At 42.5% G+C, this 24,330-nt stretch overlaps 1 protein-coding gene across 7 annotated transcripts in view; it reads left to right on the top strand.

Moving 5' to 3' along the window:
- Positions 1 to 24,330, top strand: part of LOC136880984 (uncharacterized) — a 316,000-nt gene that overhangs the window by 118,725 nt on the left and 172,945 nt on the right. The window lies entirely within an intron of this gene.

The following is a 24,330-nucleotide window of genomic DNA, read 5'->3' as shown; positions in this document are numbered from 1 at the left end:
TCAAAGTTCATTCCCAATCGGTATGGTAAACATATTATGACTTACTGTTTGGGAAAGAAAACTGTAGGTTAAGACACATACGGGCGGGATCGTACAGTATATAAAATGACTGACTGACTGACTGATTCATCATCGCCGGGCCAAAACTACTGGACATAAAGAAATGAGATTTTGGATTGTTTCCGGAAATTTCTTTTAAGGGGGGGGGGGCGGTGATAGGAGGTTAAAATGAGGTTGAATACTTTTTACGAGATGTTACAGATGTGAAAATTGGTATTTGGAATCTTCTTTAAAAATAAATATTTTTTTTATTTTTGGAAAATCCAGTTTAATAGGGGTGAACGGCATTGACAAAGGGGATGAGTTTGTTTTAAAGACTATATATATCTACAGTATTTCTCAGAAAGGTAACATTTCACACACGTCAAAATTGGTATTTGGAATGTCCTGTGAAAGTAAAGAAACACAGGTGATTTGTTTTCGGAAAATCGTCTTAAAGGGAACTGAAAAAGGGGATGAATTTTTAAAATGAGCTTATCGACAACACATCTCAAAAACTTAACATGTTACAGACGTGAAAATTGGTATTTTTAATCTCTTTTAAAAATAACCACATATTTTTGTTTCCCGAAAAAAGCACTTATTAGGATGCTGATATCTCAAAAGTGAATATTTTACAGACGTGAAAATTGGTATTTGAAGTCTCCTTTAAAACTGAAGATATACGTATTTTTTGTTTCCGGAAAATCCACTTAAGGCGGTGAAAGAATTGAAAAATTAGTTGTATGAGGATACTTATATTTAAAAAATTAAAGGTGTTGCAGACATGAAAATTGGTATTTGGAATCTCCTTTAAAAATAAAGAAACATGATTCTTTTGTTTTCTGAAAATGCACATAGGGAAGAATAATTGAGACATTAGTTGAATTATTTTTACGAGGATCTCAAAACCTGAAGATGTTTTAAACGTGAAAATTGGTATTTAGAATCTCCTTTAAAAATAAAGATGTATTTCTTCTGTCGTAAAATCTACTTAGGTGGATTGGGGGTGGGGGTAGGACTGATAAGGGGGTTGAATTATCTTTATGGGGATACTTATATCTCAAAAACTGAAGATGTTACGTACGTGGAAGTAGGCATTTGGAATCTCCTTTAAAAATAAACATTTTTTCGACTTGAAAGAAGACTATTTCTCACACCTACAGTTCTAAGTCGCATCTTAGCCCCAAAGGGCAATAGAACAAACGTAGTTTACAAAGACTTTCTGGGGTAAATGAAACTCAATTCTTCAGTGAGTTTCTGTACTTCAGGGATTTTCAGATAATGTCTTAGTACAGTACCGAGGAACGATTACATTTATAAGATGACTAAATCCACTCGAGCGAAGCCACGGGTAACTGCTAGTATACTGTATTTCACGTTTATTCCTTTCATAGAAAATATCAAACAGGGATGTGTCGGGGTCACGACCTCAAGTTTTGAAGTAAAGGCACGTACCGCATGATCATTAATTTACCGAGCTACGTGGCTCAGACAGTAGAGCGCTGACCTTCTGAGCCCATCTTGGCAGGTTCGAACCTGGCTAATTCCGGTAGTATTTGAATGTGCTCAAATATATCAGCTTCATGTCAGTACATTCACTGGCAAGTAAAGGAACTCCTGCGGGATTAAATTCGGACACCTCAGCGTTTCGGAAAACAGTAAAAAGTAGCTAATGGGACGTAAAACCAACGATGTTATTATTATTGTTGTTGTTGAAATAAAGAAACTACTTAGTGTCCAACCGCTATCTCGTTTCTTTACGGGGTCGGGTATGAAGTTAAATGGATCTTCATAGTGAGATTTTACGACTTCATTCTCTTCCTGGCGTCAATGAATGACGTAATATATGGTAGTACGAAGGGAGGAGGTGACCCCGGTGTCGGTGCATAGTCTTCTCCTGTCGAATAGCACCAAGGCTTAACGTCTCCATCTGATGGACGAGTCACCATTGTCTTTTCACGAGAGTTTAATCCTGATGTAAACAAACAGGCAGAGCACGTTGCCTTTGCACGTGGAATACACGTAGTTGACTGGAGAAGCAACCGTCGCCTTCACTCGACTGTATGCGAGCTCGAAGAAAAGTAGTACGTGCCATTAATTTTCCGCGGCGGTAAAGGCGTGCTCGGTTCGCCCGGAAGGACGTGGGTTCGAATCCCCGTCAGGAAGTCGTAAAGTTTAAGAAACGAGATTTCCACTTTCGGAGGTGCATATGGCCCTGAGGTTCACTCAGCCTACACCAAAAATGAGTACCAGGTTAATTCCTGGGGGCAAAGGCGGCCGGGCGTAGAGCTAACCACTCCACCCCATCACGTGCCGCGCTTAACACTGGTGGACGCCTTTACCTTCCACTCCTCCAAGGGCCTTCATGTTCTGTATGGAGGTGACTTTGTTTTTTGCCATTAATTTTATTTTATTTTAGTTTATTACATTTAAAGAGTTTGGAAGAGTACGCAAATTTAAATATGGTTATCATATATATCGGTATATATATGCTTTTTCATAAAATAACGAGAAATGAAGGCACAAGGCGTAGTGTATTTCAGGAAGTCTTCTCAAAGTCCCAAGCGCTACAGCGTGGAGATAAGGTGTTGCATCTTGCAGCAGCAGTCAGTGAGTATTCTTGGTGAGAGAAATGGAGCAAGAGGTAGGACCATCGCGTGTAGTGAAGCACAAAAGAGGAAAACCGCTCAGAAGTGACCACAGGCGGTGCATTGTGAATGTGTTCAATAAACTAAGTGAACAGAATCCAGGTTTAGTCGTTTGTTCAGAAGTTCAGATCTTCGCACTGTTATCGTATGCGGTGCGCAGCCCTGCACGTCCGAACACGAGACTTTGACGGGGTGGAGGTCGGTACTACACGTTCAGCGAATCACAACTCATTCTTTAGCGGAGGCGTAGTCATACCATGCTTACATCAGGATTAAACTCTCGTGAGAAGACATAGAACATCTTCATATGCCCCCACTCCATGGGAATATTGCGGATAGATTTGGAACTGAATCAAGGCTTTTGACACGCAATCTGGGCCGATGACCTTCGATGTTAGGCCCCTTAAAACAACAAGCTTAAAACAACAAGCAAGACACGCAATCTAGTGATAATAAATTAAATAGCACCCCTCCTACCCCGCGGCCAACACTCTGATGGTGATTTTGTCACCAACGGGACTCAAACAGGCTAACGACGGTATTAGACCATATAGACTTGATTTTATTGTTGACATTTTAATTCTTAATTCTAAACAAAATTTCATATCTTCAAGAGGATGAGTTCCAAATCATTTTCCACCACTGGGGCAGTAACTGTGACCGGGTGAGAGTCCAGAAGCGCGGAACTCTCATCACGGCACTCGTGGCACGTTCCAGGTAAGCCCTTTGGCGCTTTAAATTTGTGTTTTTGGACTTTTTAGAATTCTGACAAGCCGCTCTATCCTCTTGAAAGCTTTTTACATAGTTTTGGAGCTATATGTTGTCCTTATGTCGCGATATTTACAAAAATGTATGGTATTAAAATTGTCTTGCCGTATACGGGTAGAATCCACTGAGACGAATGAAACAAGTCCCACGATGTGCTACCACTTCAGAGTCCAGAGCTGCACTAACAGTTAGCCGCGTGGCGCAGTCTGTTTTAGACCGGGCGAGTTGGCCGTGCGCGTCCGGGAGATAGTAGGTTCGAATCCCACTATCGGCAGCCCTGAAAATGGTTTTCTGTGGTTTCCCATTTTCATACCAGGCAAATGCTGGGGCTGTACCTTAATTAAGGCCACGGCCGCTTCCTTCCAACTCCTAAGCCTTTCCTATCCCATCGACGCCATAAGACATATCTGTGTCGGTGCGACGTAAAGCCCCTAGCAAAAGAAAGTCTTGTTTTAGCACGTCGAAATGGCAGCACAGCTGCGTCGGACGATGACACCATACCTCCCCCTGTGGGTAAGGGTGGTAGAATACAACCACGATATCACCTGTCTGTCGTAAAAGGCGACTAAAACGTCCCCCAAGGGCTCTTAACTTGTGAGCGTGGGTTTGTAACCACGGGACCCTTAGCTGAGTCCTGGCATTGCTTCCACTTACTTGTCAGACTTCTCACTTTCGTCTATCCCATCAGACCTCCCGTGGCAAACTCTTGTTCTTTTTCGACCCCGATGGTATGAGAGCATTCGAGACCTAGGGATCCTTTAATTTTCACGCGCTTCGAGGTCCTTGTCTTTCTTTGGCAGGTATATTTATTTTTCGAAGTGCCGGGTCCTTTCAATTTTGTCCCCCTGATTACTATTTGATTGCCCAGTTGTACTTCCTCTTGAAACAATAATCACCACCACCTATCATCATAACGAAACCAAACATTTGTTGCTAGATAAACGGCTCCTTCCTCTTTAAAATGAGATGTTGAACTTTGTCGTTGCACGTGTTGTCTGCTAATTATTTTGATTTTAAAACTTCCATAGGCTCACAGGCCCAAGTACGGTTCCGAAACTAGATAAAACATCACAATGAACGCTATTTACGGTAAACGTTCTACCATAATTTGGGTGAATCTGTGAATTTTTCTTTTCTAGCATTATTTCAGTTACTTGAGATCGGGAGTGTTCGCTCAAAAGGCATTATTTCCACCATGAGAAAGTTGTGGGAAAACATAAGAAAACATATCCTTGCGCCTGCGAAAACCGCTATGTGAAATATTTTAGCTTAGAACTTGGCCGATAAGTTTCTGTCATCTAAACTCCAATATTGTGCGAATGATGTCAAAGTTTTCTCGCTCTTGATGATGCATGTGCTGCGGGCCAGTATTTCTCCCACAATATTATAAAAGGAACGTATTAATGAAATGAAATGGCGTATGGCTTATAGTGCCGGGAGTGTCCGAGGACATGTTTGACTCGCCAGGTGCAGGTCTTTCGATTTGACTGCCGTAGGTGACCTGCGCGCCATGATGAGAATGAAATGATGATGAAGACGACGCATACACCCGGCCCCCGTGCCAGGGAAATTAACCAATGATGGTTAAAATTCCGGATCCTGACGGAAATCGAACCCGGGACCTCTGTCACCAAAGGCCAGTATGCTAACCATTTAGCCATAGAGCCGGACAACATACCAATGATCGGATATGGTAGAACACTTAAGGAATTACATGTTTTTCGTCTGCATTGCTCATGGCTTACAGCATTCGATAGTATTAAACCACTCCAATGCATGTGGATGGAATACTAATTTTCTTGCAAGTGGAAATAGCACCTTTTAGACACACACTCCTCATATGTGGATTGATGCCCGTCCGGGCACCAATCATATGCAGAAGAAGGTAATTCCATATTGCATGTATTATTTCTGTTTTGTTTGGGCATAACAATATGAAAAACTTTGCAACCTTTACTTACAATAACGTTTACGTGATTATCTCAATGAAAATCCTTCCTTATATTAACACCAAAGTATCAGGTTTATTATTTAGTCTCACTTGGTAATGATAGCCACTTAATGTGTCAATGCTAAAGAAAAAGGAAGTAGTATTTTCCGTGCAAACTTTGGTATCATCCCCAGCCCTCCAAAAAAGAAAATGTCAGTGAGGTACTTTCACCCCAGCAACACAGTAATTAAAACTTGGAGGATTTTTCCTCTTTGTGAAACACACAACCTTACTTTTCATCACATTTACCATCATAACACTGTCTGTCGTCCATTTCGCAATGGGCCGATGACCTCGATGTTATGCCCCTTTAAACAACAAACATCATCATCATCACCATTTCGCAACATTGTCAAGGTACAGTGAAACCTCGATATATCGAATCACCTCGAAAGCTAAATTTTATTTCGAGTTATCGAATTTTTGAGATATAGACAATACCGTTTTTGAGCATGTATAACACACAATTGAATCATATGTATCTACGGGCTTATACTGAACACATTATTTCTAATAGTATTTAAAAATATACAAACTAACTCTATTTTACGGCATGAATTTAATTATAACCATTATTATATTAACTTTCTTAAAGACAATCCACCGGTGGTCCATAACCCGTTAGAGGAGAGATCCTCACTTGGACTATGTGCAAGTAGGGCAGCATCCTGCTTCATGAATCGACCGAGCTCAGAACATTTTAAGCAAGCAACGGACCTACGGGAGTAACGGAGTCCCACTCCCATTTGACAGGCGAGGGACTCCTTGGAAACAACTTGGCGAACGAAATGGAATTCGATGGGGAGCTATCAATATTAATGGGGCTTATGGAAGAAAGAAAGTAGAACTGGCTGAGTCAGCAAAGAGGATGCATCTGGATGTGCTAGGAGTAAGTGATATTCGGGTAAGGGGAGATGATGAGGAAGAGATAGGAGATTATAAAGTGTACTTGACGGGTGTTAGAAAGGGAAGGGCAGAATCTGGGGTAGGGCTCTTTATAAGGAATACCATTGCAAGCAACATAGTTTCTGTAAGACACGTAAATGAGCGAATGATGTGGGTAGATTTGTCAGTTGGAGGAATTAGGACTAGAATTGTGTCCGTGTATTCACCATGTGAGGGTGCAGATGAGGATGAAGTTGACAAGTTTTATGAAGCATTGAGTGACATCGTAGTCAGGGTAAACAGCAAGGATAGAATAGTGCTAATGGGCGATTTCAATGCGAGAGTTGGGAATAGAACTGAAGGATACGAAAGGGTGATTGGTAAATATGGGGAAGATATGGAAGCTAATGGGAATGGGAAGCGTTTGCTGGACTTCTGTGCTAGTATGGGTTTAGCTGTTACGAATACATTCTTCAAGCATAAGGCTATTCACCGCTACACATGGGAGGCTAGGGGTACCAGATCCATAATAGACTATATCTTAACAGACTTCGAATTCAGGAAATCTGTTAGGAATGTACGAGTTTTCCGCGGATTTTTCGATGATACAGACCACTATCTGATCTGTAGTGAACTAAGTATCTCTAGGCCTAAGGTAGAGAAAGTGAAATCTGTCTGCAAACGAATAAGGGTAGAAAATCTCCAGGACGAGGAAATTAGACGGAAGTACATGGATATGATTAGTGAGAAGTTTCGAACAGTAGACAGTAAGCAGGTTCAGGATATAGAAAGTGAATGGGCGGCATACAGGGATGCTGTAGTAGAAACAGCCAGGGAATGCCTTGGAACAACTGTGTGTAAAGATGGGAAAAGGCGAACATCTTGGTGGAATGATGAAGTGAGAGCAGCTTGTAAACGTAAAAAGAAGGCTTATAAGAAATGGCTCCAAACAAGGGCCGAGGCAGATAGGGATTTGTACGTAGATGAAAGAAACAGAGCGAAACAAATGGTTGTTGAATCCAAAAAGAAGTCATGGGAAGATTTTGGTAACAACCTGGAAAGGCTAGGTCAAGCAGCAGGGAAACCTTTCTGGACAGTAATAAAGAATCTTAGGAAGGGAGGGAAAAAGGAAATGAACAGTGTTTTAAGTAATTCAGGTGAGCTCATAATAGATCCCAGGGAATCACTGGAGAGGTGGAGGGAATATTTTGAACATCTTCTCAATGTAAAAGGAAATCATCCTGGTGGTGTTGTGAACAGCGAAGCTCAAGGGGAGGAGGAAAATGATGTTGGTAAAATTATGCTTGAGGAAGTGAAAAGGATGGTAAATAAACTCCATTGTCATAAGGCAGCAGGAATAGATGAAATTAGACCTGAAATGGTGAAGTATAGTGGGAAGGCAGGGATGAAATGGCTTCATAGAGTAGTAAAATTAGCGTGGAGTGTTGGTAAGGTACCTTCAGATTGGGCAAAAGCAGTAATTGCCCCTATCTATAAGCAAGGGAATAGGAAGGATTGCAACAACTATTGAGGTATCTCACTGATTAGTATACCAGGCAAAGTATTCACTGGCATCTTGGAAGGGAGGGTGCGATCAGTCGTTGAAAGGAAGTTGGATGAAAACCAGTGTGGTTTCAGACCACAGAGAGGCTGTCAGGATCAGATTTTCAGTATGCGCCAGGTAATTGAAAAATGCTACGAGAGGAATCGGCAGTTCTGTTTATGTTTCGTAGATCTAGAGAAAGCATATGACAGGGTACCGAGGGGAAAGATGTTCGCCATATTGGGGGACTATGGAATTAAAGGCAGATTATTAATAGCAATCAAAGGCATTTATGTTGACAATTGGGCTTCAGTGAGAATTGATTGAGTTCTTGGTTCAGGGTTCTTACAGGGGTTAGACAAGGCTGTAATCTTTCACCTTTGCTGTTTGTAGTTTACATGGATCATCTACTGAAAGGTATAAAATGGCAGGGAGGGATTCAATTAGATGGAAATGTAGCAAGCAGTCTGGCCTATGCTGACGACTTGGTATTAATGGCAGATTGTGCCGAAAGCCTACAGTCTAATATCGTGGAAATTGAAAATAGGTGCAATGAGTATGGTATGAAAATTAGCCTCTCGAAGGCTAAATTGATGTCAGTAGGTAAGAAATTCAACAGAAATGAATGTCAGATTGGTGATACTAAGCTAGAACAGGTCGATAATTTCAAGTATTTAGGTTGTGTGTTCTCCCAGGATGGTAATATAGTAAGTGAGATTGAATCAAGGTGCCGTAAAGCTAATGCAGTGAGCTCGCAGCTGCGATCGCCTGTATTCTGTAAGAAGGAAGTCAGCTCCCAGACGAAACTATCTTTACATCGGTCTGTCTTCAGACCAACTTTGCTTTACGGGAGCGAAAGCTGGGTGGACTCAGGATATCTTATTCATTAGTTAGAAGTAACAGGCATGAAAGTAGCAAGAATGATTGCTGGTACAAACAGGTGGGAACAATGGCAGGAGGGGTACTCGGATGAGGAAATAAAGGCTAATTTAGGAATGATCTCGATGGATGAAGCTGTACGCATAAACCGGCTTCGGTGGTGGGGTCATGTGAGTCGAATGGAGGAGGATAGGTTACCTAGGAGAATAATGGACTCTGCTATGGAGGGTAAGAGAAGTAGAGGTAGACCAAGACGACGATGGTTGGACTCGGTTTCTAACGATTTAAAGATAAGAGGTATAGAACTAAATGAGGCCACAACACTAGTTGCAAATCGAGGATTGTGGCGACGTTTAGTAAATTCACAGAGGCTTGCAGACTGAACGCTGAAAGGCATAACAGTCTATAATGATAATGTATTGTGCCCTACAGGGCCCTGTGGTTCCGGCCAGGCGAAAGCCGGTCTCGAACCCAGAGTACAGTAGTGAAAGAACTCTCACAAACGTGAGCTTGTACACATAGTCTTACCTGAACACACATCCTTGCTCAACATACAATAGAGCACTTCTCAGGGATAACATGGGTGAACAAAGGGCAACATAAAGATAAAACACTAGGATATGTGATTAATCAGGTAAGAATCAGCTAAATTAAAATAAAAAATATCTAACAGAAAACATCGCTGCATTCAAAGTTTTACAATCAGGGATTTATTACATAAAAGATAATATTTACAAATGTAAGAGCTTTCAAAATGCTTGGATAAAGATAACGTTGAGCCGATGACAACCAGTTCACTGCCTTCACGAAACAGCTGTGCTGTAACAAGCATGTTACAATAGTGTAACTAATGAAATCTAGAAAAACGGATATCTGCTGAAATACACATCTAACAGTAATTCCCATAAAATTTACTATGCCTTGTACCATCGAACCCCGGTGCAAACAAAAATAAACACATAATGGACAGTGTCCTGACTCGGTCACGAACCCTAGTCCCATGAAGAGTAAGGCGTAGAATATTCATATACAAACAATATAAAAAGAACACAACCAACATATCCAAGGGGTCAATATCAAACGGGCCAGTGTTAAAATTAAAGTAGAACAAATAGAACAAAATATCTCCCCCTGCGTTCAAAACATCAAGGTCGTCTTCTCCCCCATACACACTCGACAAGCTGCAGACAGCAATATAACCGAGTTTCAAGACTGTGACGTCAGGCACAACAACCCTCACCATTCCAACACTTGACAAGCTGCAGTCCACATAATTTACGAGCTCAGCTGGCTGCGGGCTAAGAAATCTCGCCTTTCACAGTACCTCACATAATCTGGCTGCTAAAAGCACTCCTTTAAATACACCTGGGCTATCCGCCCTCATCTCAATATCACCAGCAATATAACAAATCTTATTTCAGCCTCCCATGGGCTCAACCTTGATAATGCAAAGACACAAATCAATAAGCGATAGTCACATGGCCATAATAAGGCATCTCCAATACATCCAATACACTCTCAAACTGTGCTGGGCTTTCTCATATCAATACATACAGTCAGCTACATGCATACTGCTCACATCTCTCAAACATTCGGACTTGCTCGCCCTGTCAGTAAAGCTGGGTGAATTACGGATTGAATCCTGGTCTCAGCTATACAGCCTACGTCTGCAGAGACAAATGCCTCAACGCGACACAATAAATAGTGCCTGCCTGTTAGACTAACCTACTATGACCAAGGGAGTTCGACCTGACCCATGAAGATAACACGTACGCTAATATAATACTATCGAAATGAAATATAAACACACCAACAAGGAATCTACAAACTATCATCTACCCTAATGTACGGGGTTCGAGCTTGAGGCCTAGCTCTTTCTTACCAAGAATTTTCCTACCATAAACTAACCTGTTGGTTGACGGCCCCCTTATTCCTATCTAAATTTAAATGACATGCTAGAAACAGAATTGGAAAGCTCTGACCTTATATGATTGATGACATGACGGAGCGGCCCTCCCTGTGGACCACTGAATTTACCACATCATGACAAACTGCGACGGTTGCAGCAGATACTGTTGAACACTTGGAGGCATTCTATCTTGCGTGAGTCCTTCGTACAGCTCCTTAGGTGGTTGGAAGATGTCCCCTTCGACGTCGCGCTGATCAGGTACGCCAACGTTCCTGGATCGATTCCCGTTGTCGTGTCGGCTTCAGCTCCGGTTGTAGCTTCCTCGCACTGATGATGTAAAAGCTCGTTCTGGCTTGATGCAGGGGTAATTCCTCGCAGATACAGTAGTACTAGTTGTATGTGCAGCTCGAAGGTAAAATGTTGTTCGCAGTGCCGACTGGTAGCATGACGACTTCGTTCAAGCAGCCTTTCGGTCAAAGAATCTGATGTGCCAGGCGGCCTCGCTTTTATAACCAGGTTAGCGTAACCACGCCGCTTGATCGCGTGCAGGATACGCGCGCCCGCGACTCGAAGTTTTCCCGCACAAAGCACGTCAAGTGCCCTATTTAACGAATGCATTTATCGTTGCAGCCCTAATGCATATCAAAATTAAACAGAAATTATGCAGGTTGCAATTCTTGTATCAAATCCAATGCAACTCTTCCGTAATCAAATATATTAATTTAATTCTTTCTTCCCTCCGAAGGTAAGTTTTTCCGGGATCCGGGAAGCGTCCCCAATCTTCATTAAGAGGCTTGGCTTGGGACATAACTCCCTTTAATGAGGTTCTGGAGATTTCTCATAATGACGCTCTAGCTCACTTCACACAAGAACGCTTCTTCTGGGCTCTTTTATGAAATATACTATAAGACAATGACTTCGTGGGTGGTCTCATGTAATCCCAACATCCAATACTAAAATCTATACTATTGGTCCATGAACAGAACGGTTCATAGCCCTCCGTGAACGACAAAATAAAATTTTGTCAAAAATTTTATTTTCCTCAATGTCGTGATCATCTTCTCATCGCAATCATTCATGCTGTAAATTTTCAAAACTTCATGGCACGGGACTATCTTCGGCTACAGACATAATAGCCTCCCTATCCTTCCTAACTTGGTAATAGGCATCTAGCAGGGCTAGAAATCTCCGGTGATTACTCTCGCAGCCTTGACATTCCGTTTCTTCTCGCTGCTCAGCTAGCTGTTTATGACGGTTTCCTGAAGAAATCATATTTACTTCTTCTTCTTCCTCTTCTTGTCCTTCACCACTGGGTACCTCGGGTTGTTCTTCTCCGCCGTCATGTTCATCTTCTTCCGGAATGACAACCTCCTCTCCTGCAACATCTTCGGTATCTTCCTCCCCAAGTTCTTCTTCCTCTTCTTCGTCTCCTTCTTCTTCTCCTTCTTCCTGATTGTTTAATTGGTACTGGCCTGGTCTAAAAAATGGCTTAAGATTTGCCGAGTTAAAGACCTTAGTCACCGTAGCGTCCAAGCTTTGTACCTTGTATGAGTTATTTTCATAACTATGAATTATTCTATACGGTCCAGTATATAGCTCAGCAAACTTGTGGTAGTATCTCTCTGTAGGGTTGGAGACAGTGGGTGTCTTAACTAAAACCAACTCGCCCACTTGTAGGGGTCTATGAAACCTCTTGTTCCTTGTTCTTCGCAGCCGTTTTTCAGCCTGTGCTCTCAAGTGATCCGCTACGTTTCTAATACACATCTCTCGAGCTAGTTGAGGATCCCTAGGGCAAGGAATTACATTCTCCCAAGGACGTTTGGGCAGCACATTGTTGTGAAGCCATGCCGGAATCATACCGGTGGATTCGTGTCTGGTTGAGTTAATACACCCAGTAATAATGGGCACTACAGTGTTCCACTTATAATGTTCTCTCGGGCAGTATATCCTACAATACTTGGATATTTCCCTCATGACACGTTCACTCGGGTTAGCTTGCGGATGTCTGATACTGGATAAGACATGCTTAATTCCTAGTCTTTCTAATTCACGCTTAAACCCTGCAGCAGTGAATTGGCTCCCATGATCACTTAAGATGCTCTCTGGCTTACCCATAATGGGTATTATCTTCTTCTTGATCTGCGAGAGTGCCGAGCGAGTATTTGCCTTCTGAATAGGGCATAACGTTACAAATTTACTGAACACGTCCATACAGACAAGGATGTACTTTAAGCCCCTAGTAGCAGAGGACAAGGGACCGAAGAAGTCTATTGCATATAATTTACGTGGTCCCGTGGGTATCAGTGGTCGGGGTGGTTGCTTCAGAAGGTAAGGATTTGGTTTCACCCTCTGACAGATGTCACAGGTACGCAGGATTTGCTGTACCATTGTCCTCATTTTAGGCCAAACGAAAGTTTCCTGCAGTATTGCTACCACTTTATCAATTCCCGAATGTCCTGTAGAGTGATGAGCTATCCATACCAAATCAATCTGTAATCGAGGAGGTACAACAATTCTAAATTTCGTGTGATTCTCATCCACAAATTTATGTAAAATATTATTGAAGTAATGATAATTTGCCGCTTTGCGCTCTGCTTCAGCGTACTGTGGAGTCCCGGGTTGGAGTTCTTTCCGAAAGTACTGGATCAGCCGTCCGGTCTCCGGGTAATTTGCCTGTTCCTCATGAATATTCCGAAGTCTTTCCAGTATATTCTGATCCTCTTGGTCTAACATAGTTAAGTGTATTGTGAGCTCCTCCGGATTTGGATTTCTGCTTAACGCGTCAGCAAGTACGTTCAATTTCCCTGGGCAATGTTCTACCGTGAGGTCGAACTGCTGGACGTAAAGTGCCCATCTACTGACCCGTGCATTAGCCATGTCCGTCTTGAGAATAAAAGTAAGGGCTTTGTGATCTGTTCTAATCACTACTGGGAACCCGTACACATATTTTCTCCAGTGTGCCAAGGCAGTAACTATGGCTAACATCTCCAACTCGGTGGTAGTGTATTTCAACTCGTGTCCTCGTAATTTTCTACTCATGAAAGCCAAATAGGATATTTTATGCTCCCTCTCGGGTGTTTCCTGGTAAAGCACTGCTCCGACTCCTACTGCAGAAGCGTCCGTCTGTATTATGAATTTTCTATCGAAGCTAGGGTACCCCAATTTTACGGAATTCTCTAAAAGCACTTTAGTGTTTACGAAAGCTTTTTCTTGCTCTTCTCCCCATTTCAATCTGTTATTAGTCTTTAACATGTCTTGAAGTGGCGCCACGGTTTCCGTGTAATCGGGACAATGATTGGAGAAAAAGTTCGTTAGGCCCAAGAACTGCCTAACGTGTTTAACCTTGATTGGCCTAGGAAAATTCTGTATTGCTGCAATTTTAGCTGGGTTAGGCCGAATGCCCTGACCGTCAACAACATGTCCCAGGAACAGTACCCTGCGCTGACAGAAGTGCGATTTCTCAAAATTGACCTTGAAATTGCATCGCTCGAGGTCCTGAAAGAGTAAATTCAATTTTTCCAGGTGTTCTTCTAGGGTTTTAGTGCAAATTAAAATATCGTCGATGTACCTAATAGTAAACTCTTTTACCTCGGGACTGAGGTTCGATTCCAGTGCCCGTATCAAAGCGGCACAACTTGAAGCCAGGCCAAAGGGAAGCCGTAGGAAAATATACGTCTGATTATCAAATAAGAATCCGGTTAGCATATTAGTACTTGGATCCAAGACGATATGGTGAAAGCTTGAGGTCATGTCGACCGTGCTGAAGAATTCCATACCTCCGAACTTCTTAAGAATAAGGTTAGGAGGTCTCTCATACTCGGGGACTAGGCGCTGGTTCAAAGCACGAGCGTCCAGGCACACGCGGACAGTCCCATTTGCTTTGGGCACTGCACACAATGGGTTTAAAAACGGACTCGGGGACTTGGCGATTATCCCGTTCCTCTCCATATCTTCGATTACCTCCCGGACCTGGGGTAGCATTTTCTCTGGAATCGGATAAGGTCTCTGTTTGAAAGGCTCCCAGTTATTCACACACAATTTGTACTGGTAATTAGGGATCTTTCCGGGCCTCGAACCAAAGACCGTCTCATGCCTCTTCAATAATTCCTGCAGCCGCCCCTTGTCTTCCGGACTAATCTTCGCTTCTTCGATTTTACCCGGCAACAGATCTAAAAATTTGTTCTCTCTCTCGTTGTTCTTCCAATTCGGATAACATGATTTCAAACTCCGGTATTATTTCTTCATGACCCTGCAGCCACCCTTCTGAACCAAGTTCTTTCGTCTGCATGTCCATTGTCCAAATACGTTCACCGGGTTGGTAATCCTGGTTCTTGTTTAACTCTATTCGTTCCTGGTTACCATTTAATTTTAACAGGATAGAGTTTGTACCCATGTCAATAACAGCTTCGTATTCTCTTAAGAAATCGGCTCCTAATATAAGATTATATTACATTCTGGGAAGCACAATACATGGATGGGACACCAGTAAGTCTCCAATTTGGATGTCCAGTAATACCTGCTCCTTACAGGACGTTGCTTTGTCTGGTATAATACCCTTAATTTTGACTTTCGAAATTGGTATGGACGGGATACGAACTCGGCTTTGAATTTCCGATACTAAGGCTTGTGAAACCACACTGACCGTGGCTCCTGTATCAGCCAGCGAGCACGCATTCAAACCGTGAATTCTAGTATAAATTACTGGTAATTCTTTAGGTCGGGGCAAGTTACTTTTAATAGGATCCTCTAGTAGATCATCTGGAGTGATAACCCAATTATGAATAGCTACTGTCACCCAACCGGCATCCTCGCGAAATATTCTATCTCGTTGCATTAAATTCCTCGTTTTTTATCCTCCCTCTCGATCTCAACAAAACTGGGTGCATTTGGGTTTAGATTCTTCTGCCTGGCTCCGTTGTGGAATTCTTGGTAAGCCAAGCTCGCAGCTCCCGGAGAATTGGCAGCACTGTGGGTTCGTATAGCATCCTGCCATGTGTCTGGTGGTGATACATCCCCCGATCCTTTTACTCTTGAGTGGAAGGCGCCCTCTTGTCTGTCAGCATCTCTCGGGTGCAGTGAACTCTCCCTAGGTCTGTTATATCTCGCTCGGTTTCCATTCCACCGCTGGCTGTTATTTCTGGGGTTGTAACGATCTCCGTCTCTTCTTCAGTACGGCCGGTCATTCCTTCGCTGCTCAAATGAATTCCTTCGGCGTTCTTGTCCTCTCCATCGGTCCGGTTCATCCTGCCATGTGATCCACCTTCGAGGTCGCCAGTTCGTGCCTCCTCTATGTTTAGGGTTTTCTTCTTCTCGTTCCCTCAGGGTTGGCGTTTGAGTGCCGGAATTTTGACACTCCTTGTGGCTTCCTTCTCCAATTGAAACTCGAAGAGGAAAACGGAGCAAAGGAGCGGAAGCTGAGTAGGACTCACAGCCCGATAGAACGCCAGTATGGAGGTGACAGCCTGAATGAAAATCAGGATGAGGGACATGAACTGCTAGGAGAATCATTTAGGGTCCCAGAGCCTAAGCATTTCCTCAGCGGCTACCGCCGTCGTAACATTTGCAGCAATTAGAGCTCTTTGTACCTCTACAGGCAACTGCCTAATAATGGTCGTTACGATCTCCATTTCTTCGGGCGGATGATCTAGCTCTTGCAAACGTAAGTATTGGGAAATAAAGAACTCGCTTAGTCTTGTGGGAGTACTATTTGCATACCTACGAGCGTAGAGCTCCATTCTAAGCGCCAACTGATGCCCCTGATTCCAGAACTTATTCAGGAATGCGCGTTTGAACTCATCATAATTTTTAAATGCTTGCCCAAATGCCTTGAACCATGCTCCAGCAGTCCCTCCAAGATACCTTTCTGCTGTGCGTAATCTGCGCTCTGGTGGTATCTGGCATTCGTCCATGTATGTTTCTAACTCTTTAAGGAATGAACGGGGCGTGACCTCCCCATTACCCTCGAATTTCTTAGGTTTCTCCTCGGGTGCCCTAATCCAATTATAACCCGGGAAAACACTGTCCTGACTGAATAGGGTAGTATTTCCTATTCTTGGCTTAGCCCTAAATGATTCTCCTAGCAGTTCATGTCCCTCATCCTAACTTACATTCAGGCTGTCACCTCCATACTGGCGTTCTATCGGGCTGTGAGTCCTACTCAGCTTCCGCTTCTTTGCTCCGTTTTCCTCTTGGAGTTTCAATTTGTCCAACTTATCACGCATATTCTCCATTTCATGCTCTAACCCCTGTATTCGCTTCTCAGTTGTCCGTTGTTCCTGCTCTCGGCAATTCTTCAAACCCTGGACCTCAGCGCTGACTTCCTTCCTAGTCTGTTGTAAACTAAGTTCTATTCCAGCAATCTTAGCCTTATTTTTTTCGGTCGTCTTCTCATATCTGTCAACTACTTCTTGAGTCCTAGCCTCTAGTTTTTCTTCTAATCTCATTAGCTCTTCTTGGGTATGGTCCATACGGACTACTACTGCCACCAGGTTTTCTTTAAATGTTCCTAGTTCCGACTGAGTCTCCTTGTCTTTTTCTTCTATACGCTGTTCTATTCCTTCGATACTGTCCTTTACTTCACGAATTTGTTTCTCTATCGTTCTGTGCGACTCTTCAACTTGTTGACTCAACTTCTCGGTCGTGGTGACACAGCACAGACGTACGTTCTCTATTTTCGTATCTAATTCTGCTATGGTTTCCCTAGTCGCTTCATTTTCAGAGGCCAATTGCTCGAAACGAATGCTAGTGTGCTCCTTTAGCTCAGTTATTTGGTTCGCTACCCGTGTCTCTGTGAGTACTAACTGTTCGGTCACTTTTCTTTCGCACTCCGCGAATTTTTCCGTGAGTTGCTCGGTTACGTGTTCTTTAAGTTCTTTAAATTTTGTACTGACTTCGTCGTTCAAACGCTCACCAAGCGCCACAAATTGTACCTCGCTTTTGGCACACTGTTCATTGAATCGCTCACTATTCCTATCCGCTTGTCCTTTAATAACTCCTATATCCTCTCTAAGTGCCCCACACTGTTCACTGAATAGCTCACTATCCCTAGTCTGTTGACCTTTAATAACTCCTACATCCTCTCTAAGTTCCTTTAGCTGATCGCTAAGGTGCCTCAGCACCTCTTCTATGTCTACCGACATTCGATACTCACTCGTCATAAGGTCCGGCGGAAAAACCGCTCCGTATGTCACCGATTAAATTTCAAGTACTATCAATTTCCCTCAATTCTAATTTATCAAAAATGTTCCTAACTGCTAAACTCTCGAACTTCCAAAGCCTAAGTAGGCTACCTCAATATAACATGTCATTCAAACACAGGGTAACAGTCAGCACAACACTATGATACCAAATATATACAACACAGACACAAAATCCTCCAACAAATGTCATAAAAACAGCAAAAAAACTTCAACATGCAAAAATCAAAGCTATATTATTATACACCTGTTAAACACAACACCCTACAGGTCAAATCCCCACACGAATATCATCCAACACTCCACGGTAACCACTAAATCAGCACATCCTCGCTAATCAACATCAACTGCAATATCCATATTCTAATGGTAAGACCAAGGGACATATAAATCACAAAATACCTCTCTGAACTGGCAGTCATTCAACATCACAAGTCTCAACAAGATACTCCTAATACATCACAAAGCTAACAGTACAGATCAAAGACCAAACTTGGTATACCTGCACTACACATAATTGAATGCAGCTGCCATAACATATGCCTGAAATCAAGCCTTGCATGACCTTTATTTACCGACATATTAGGTCCTGCTTTTATAGACACAAGTTATGACCTATAGCCCTATTTACGGAGAACATCATCAAACTACAACTTGGCTGTGTGAGCTCGTTTACACAAATATCAAGCATCACCTGACGGCATAATAAAACAAGCTGTATGACATTCATTACTGCAATATCGGGTCCTCAGTTAGCCACACCAAGTTCACTATATTGGGTAACCCTCATTTACGGATATCTCAGGCCCCAGAGTTGTCTTGCGTCATGTTTACTATGGCGCTATGGTCCCTTTTACTGAAATATCGGGCCCACACTTTGCTCGGCGTCATATTTACTATGGCGCTAAATTTACTATGTCTGGGTAGCCCTCATTTACGGACATATCGAGCCCCACAGTTGCTCGGCGCCATAAATACTATGTGCCCTACAGGACCCTGTGGTTCCGGCCAGGCGAAAGCCGGTCTCGAACCCAGAGTACAGTAGTGTGAAAGAACTCTCACAAACGTGAGCTTGTGCACATAGTCTTACCTGAACACACATCCTTGCTCAACATACAATAGAGCACTTCTCAGGGATAACATGGGTGAACAAAGGGCAACATAAAGATAAAACACTAGGATATGTGTCTAATCAGGTAAGAATCAGCTAAATTAAAATAAAAAATATCTAACAGAAAACATCGCTGCATTCAAAGTTTTACAATCAGGGATTTATTACATAAAAGATAATATTTACACATGTAAGAGCTTTCAAAATGCTTGGGTAAAGATAACGTTGAGCCGATGACAACCAGTTCACTGCCTTCACGAAACAGCTGTGCTGTAACAAGCATGTTACAATAGTGTAAGTAATGAAATCTAGAAAAACGGATATCTGCTGAAATACACATCTAACAGTAATTCCCATAAAATTTACTATGCCTCGTACCATCGAACCCCGGTGCAAACAAAAATAAACACATAATGGACAGTGTCCTGACTCGGTCACGAACCCTAGTCCCATGAAGAGTAAGGCGTAGAATATTCATATACAAACAATATAGAAAGAACACAACCAACATATCCAAGGGGTCAATATCAAATGGGCCAGTGTTAAAATTACAGTAGAACAAATAGAACAAAAAAATCTCTCCCTGCGTTCAAAACATCAGGGTCGTCTTCTCCCCCATACACACTCGACAAGCTGCAGACAGCAATATAACCGAGTTTCAAGACTGTGACGTCAGGCACAACAACCCTCACCATTCCAACACTTGACAAGCTGCAGTCCACATAATTTACGAGCTCAGCTGGCTGCGGGCTAAGAAATCTCGCCTTTCACAGCACCTCACATAATCTGGCTGCTAAAAGCACTCTTTTAAATACACCTGGGCTATCCGCCCTCATCTCAATATCACCAGCAATATAACAAATCGTATTTCCGCCTCCCATGGGCTCAACCTTGATAATACAAAGACACAAATCAATACGCGATAGTCACATGACCATAATAAGGCATCTCCAATGCATCCAATACACTCTCAAACTGTGCTGGGCTTTCTCATATCAATACATACAGTCAGCTACATGCATAATGCTCACATCTCTCAAACATTCGGACTTGCTCGCCCTGTCAGTAAAGCTGGGTGAATTACGGGTTGAATCCTGGTCTCAACTATACAGCCTACGTCTGCAGAGACAAATGCCTCAACGCGACACAATAAATAGTGCCTGCCTGTTAGACTAACCTACTATGACCAAGGGAGTTCGACCTGACCCATGAAGATAACACGTACGCTAATATAATACTATCGAAATGAAATATAAACACACCAACAAGGAATCTACAAACTATCATCTACCCTAATGTACGGGGTTCGAGCTTGAGGCCTAGCTCTTTCTTACCAAGAATTTTCCTACCATAAACTAACCTGTTGGTTGACGGCCCCCCTATTCCTATCTAAATTTAAATGACATGCTTGAAACAGAATTGGAAAGCTCTGACCTTATATGATTGATGACATGACGGAGCGGCCCTCCCTGTGGACCACTGAATTTACCACATCATGACAAACTGCGACGGTTGCAGCAGATACTGGTGAACACTTGGAGACATTCTATCTTGCGTGAGTCCTTCGTACAGCTCCTTAGATGGTTGGAAGATGTCCCCTTCGACGTCGCGCTGATCAGGTACGCCAACGTTCCTGGATCGATTCCCGTTGTCGTGTCGGCTTCAGCTCCGGTTGTAGCTTCCTCGCACTGATGATGTAACAGCTCGTTCTGGCTTGATGCAGGGGTAATTCCTCGCAGATACAGTAGTACTAGTTGTATGTGCAGCTCGAAGATAAAATGTTGTTCGCAGTGCCGACTGGTAGCATGACGACTTCGTTCAAGCAGCCTTTCGGTCAAAGAATCTGATATGCCAGGCGGCCTCGCTTTTATAACCAGGTTAGCGTAACCACGCAGCTTGATCGCGTGCAGGATACGCGCGCCCGCGACTCGAAGTTTTCCCGCACAAAGCACGTCAAGTGCCCTATTTAACGAATGCATTTATGGTTGCAGCCCTAATGCATATCAAAATTAAGCAGAAATTATGCAGGTTGCAATTCTTGTATCAAATCCAATGCAACTCTTCCGTAATCAAATATATTAATTTAATTCTTTCTTCCCTCCGAAGGTAAGTTTTTCCGGGATCCGGGAAGCGTCCCCAATCTTCATTAAGAGGCTTGGCTTGGGACATAACTCCCTTTAATGAGGTTCTGGAGATTTCTCATAATGACGCTCTAGCTCACTTCACACAAGAACGCTTCTTCTGGGCTCTTTTATGAAATATACTATAAGACAATGACTTCGTGGGTGGTCTCATGTAATCCCAATATCCAATACTAAAATCTATACTATTGGTCCATGAACAGAACGGTTCAGTATGTATAGTATGCGCACTTTTTAGTGATAGCTTTTTGTACTCGTTGGAGAAGTAAGAAGGGTTCCGTCAATACTGCCAACTGAATGGAAATGAAATCTGGATTGAATCGATAATATGATCGATCGATATGAATTTTATAAACCTTTATTATTTTAAGCAAACAACTGTGTCACACACACAATATATAATACTATATAACATTTCCCGTTGCGAAACGTGTTCCTAGCATGAATTCTATAGTTTGGCTTTGCTGTGTAAACTACAACAGTACGAGTACTTAAAGTGTACGCCAGATGGCGCACAGTGATGATAAGCGATTCTTAGTTTGTGTTCCAAAGGTTGCCAATACGAATCTCGAAGATAACCGAAGTCGACCGCTTCAGCACTAGGGTGTAAATCTATCACTAAAAAGTGCGCAGATAGTATGTATGTATGTATGTATGTATGTATGTATGTATGTATGTATGTATGTATGTATGTATGTATGTATGTTAAAGACAGGATATATTACATACAGTAGTCAAACAAGAAAAATATCTCGGTTAACACCTTTGGAAAAAATCCGTTAGTCTCTTCTGTTTGTTACTGTTAACCTTTCCTCCCTTCACTTTGGAACTTCTCATCAATACTATGCAACCGAGATTCGTAAATGAAGCTCGTCATCTGTGACTTCGGGGATTGCTTTCGTACGTGACCAGTAATTAATTCACAGTCGAGAAACAGCGAGGCTTCGCTGGTTTTCCGACTATTAGAAGTTCTAGTTTTTCGATTTCCGTCATATTCGCTCCCAGCATCGTTGTCTTGTAACCCTTTCTTTACTTGTTAACTGTTCCTCACAAACCACAAATGCCGTATTCCACAGTTAATGTTGCACAAAATTTGAGTTAGAGTATTTTTTTTGCTTCAAGGGAGGAAATGTTTGCTTTGAGAATTCGAGAAACTCGTGTAACCGAATTTCGAGTAATAAAGAAATAAATACAGGGGAAGAATAGAACAAACGGCCGGGATATTTAAGTTGCATCGAGATACTGAAAATTCGAGTAATGGAGGTTCGAGATATCGAAGTTCGACTGTATTTTTGCAGTCGCTCAATGTCCTCGGAATGGAAGGCCACGACCATGGTCATTCATGGAAGATGACGCAAGTGTGAACCTGTGAAGAGTAACGTTTATTTAACAACTGAGAGATACAGTTCTCTGTTGAACCAAAGAACGCACAGTTTAGGCCTACTATAATCAGATGAAACGCTATGGTATTCTAAATATAGGAGTCGAAGGGACAATTAGTGTCACCATCAGTTGACAAAAAATAAAATCATGTTTAATAATATGTTATTTTTGACGAACCAACGTCGTATACTAAGCTTAGCGCTATTGGCAATAGCGGAAGAACCTTTATGATCACGGAACTGATGTGTAGTAGAGTCGATCGTCATATATTTGAGATTTTGTGAAGCATGTCAGAGAAAAAATATGCGTCCCGAAATTAAGTAAAATCAATCGAATCACTTGTAAGGAATATTTTTTTCAGTAATCGTTACTTTCTACACAATGGAATTTTCACTCGTAATTTACTTCTGGAAATAAATTTGTAATCGATATGGATCGCGTAGACGCAGGACTGGGAATAAATAAGTAATGAAGAGAACTTTCAGTTCTACTACAACAAAACCAGTATCTTCAGCTGTTCTGATACTTCCTTACCTCTCTAGTACATCAAACTTTTCCTACAGTATCCATCACTGCTCTAGATGTTCTGAATCTTGTTTAAATTGTTTACAATTTGTTTTTACGTCGCACCGACACAGATAGGTCTTATGGCGACGATGGGCTAGGAAATGGCCAGGAGTGGGAAGGAAGCGGCCGTGGCCTTAATTAAGGTACAGCCCCAGCATTTGCCTGGTGTGAAAATGGGAAACCACGGTAAACCATTTTCAGGGCTGCCGATAGTGGGGTTCGAACCTACTATCTCCCGAATACTTTATACTGGCCGCACTTAAGCGACTGCAGCTATCGAGCTCGGTATTCCCATTTTTACACCAGGCAAATGCTGGGGCTAAACCTTAACAAAGACCATTGCTTCTTCCTTCCCACTCCAAGCCCTTTCCCATCCTACAATCCCCATAAGATCTATATGTCGGTGACACGAAAAGCGGGCTATAAAAAAGAAGTTGTTGTAATGTTACCGATTACTTGCTTTAAAAAAAGCAATTTGTATTTGTACCTGAGCCCAATTACTTTTTTCCTGTACTTCTCCCACCATTGAAAATAAGAAACACTTGAAAAGGAGGATGGTTCATGGTGTGGGTTACTGTAGTCACGTCCTAGTTCGTGAACCTTGGGCAACGGCTGACTGGCCTAGTAAGTGGTCCTGAGAGTCGGGATACCAGTTGCTATGAAATGGGAGTCGGCATCTCGGACATATTCTAAGTCGTGGCCCTCCTTGTGCTCAGGCGGCTAGGACTATACAATTCACCGGTGGTCCATAACCCGTTACAGGAGAGATCCTCACTTGGACTATCTGCAAGTAGGGTAGCATCCTGCTTCATGAATTTACCGAGCTCAGAACACTTTAAGCAAGCCTCGGACCTATGGGAGTAACGGAGTCCCACTCCCATTTGACAGGCGAGGGACTCCTTGGAATTCGATGGGGAGATATCAATATTAATGGGGCTTATGGAAGAAAGAAAGTAGAACTGGCTGAGTCTGCAAAGAGGATGCATCTGGATGTGCTAGGAGTAAGTGATATTCTGGTAAGGGGAGATAACGAGGAAGAGATAGGGGATTATAAAGTGTACTTTACTGGTGTTAGAAAGAGAAGGGAAGAATCTGGGGTAGGGCTCTTTATCAGGAATACCATTGCAAGCAACATAGTTTCTGTTAGGCACGTAAATGAGCAAATGATGTGGGTAGATTTGCCAGTTGGAGGAATTAGGACAAGAATTGTGTCCGTGTATTCACCATGTGAGGGTGCAGATGAGGATGAAGTTGACAAGTTTTATGAA

This window comes from Anabrus simplex, chromosome 1, assembly GCF_040414725.1.
Source record: "Anabrus simplex isolate iqAnaSimp1 chromosome 1, ASM4041472v1, whole genome shotgun sequence".
Taxonomy (NCBI): Eukaryota; Metazoa; Arthropoda; class Insecta; order Orthoptera; family Tettigoniidae; genus Anabrus; species Anabrus simplex.
The sequence above is the reverse complement of the archived record's forward strand: the minus strand, read 5'-3'. Positions and strand labels throughout refer to the sequence as shown.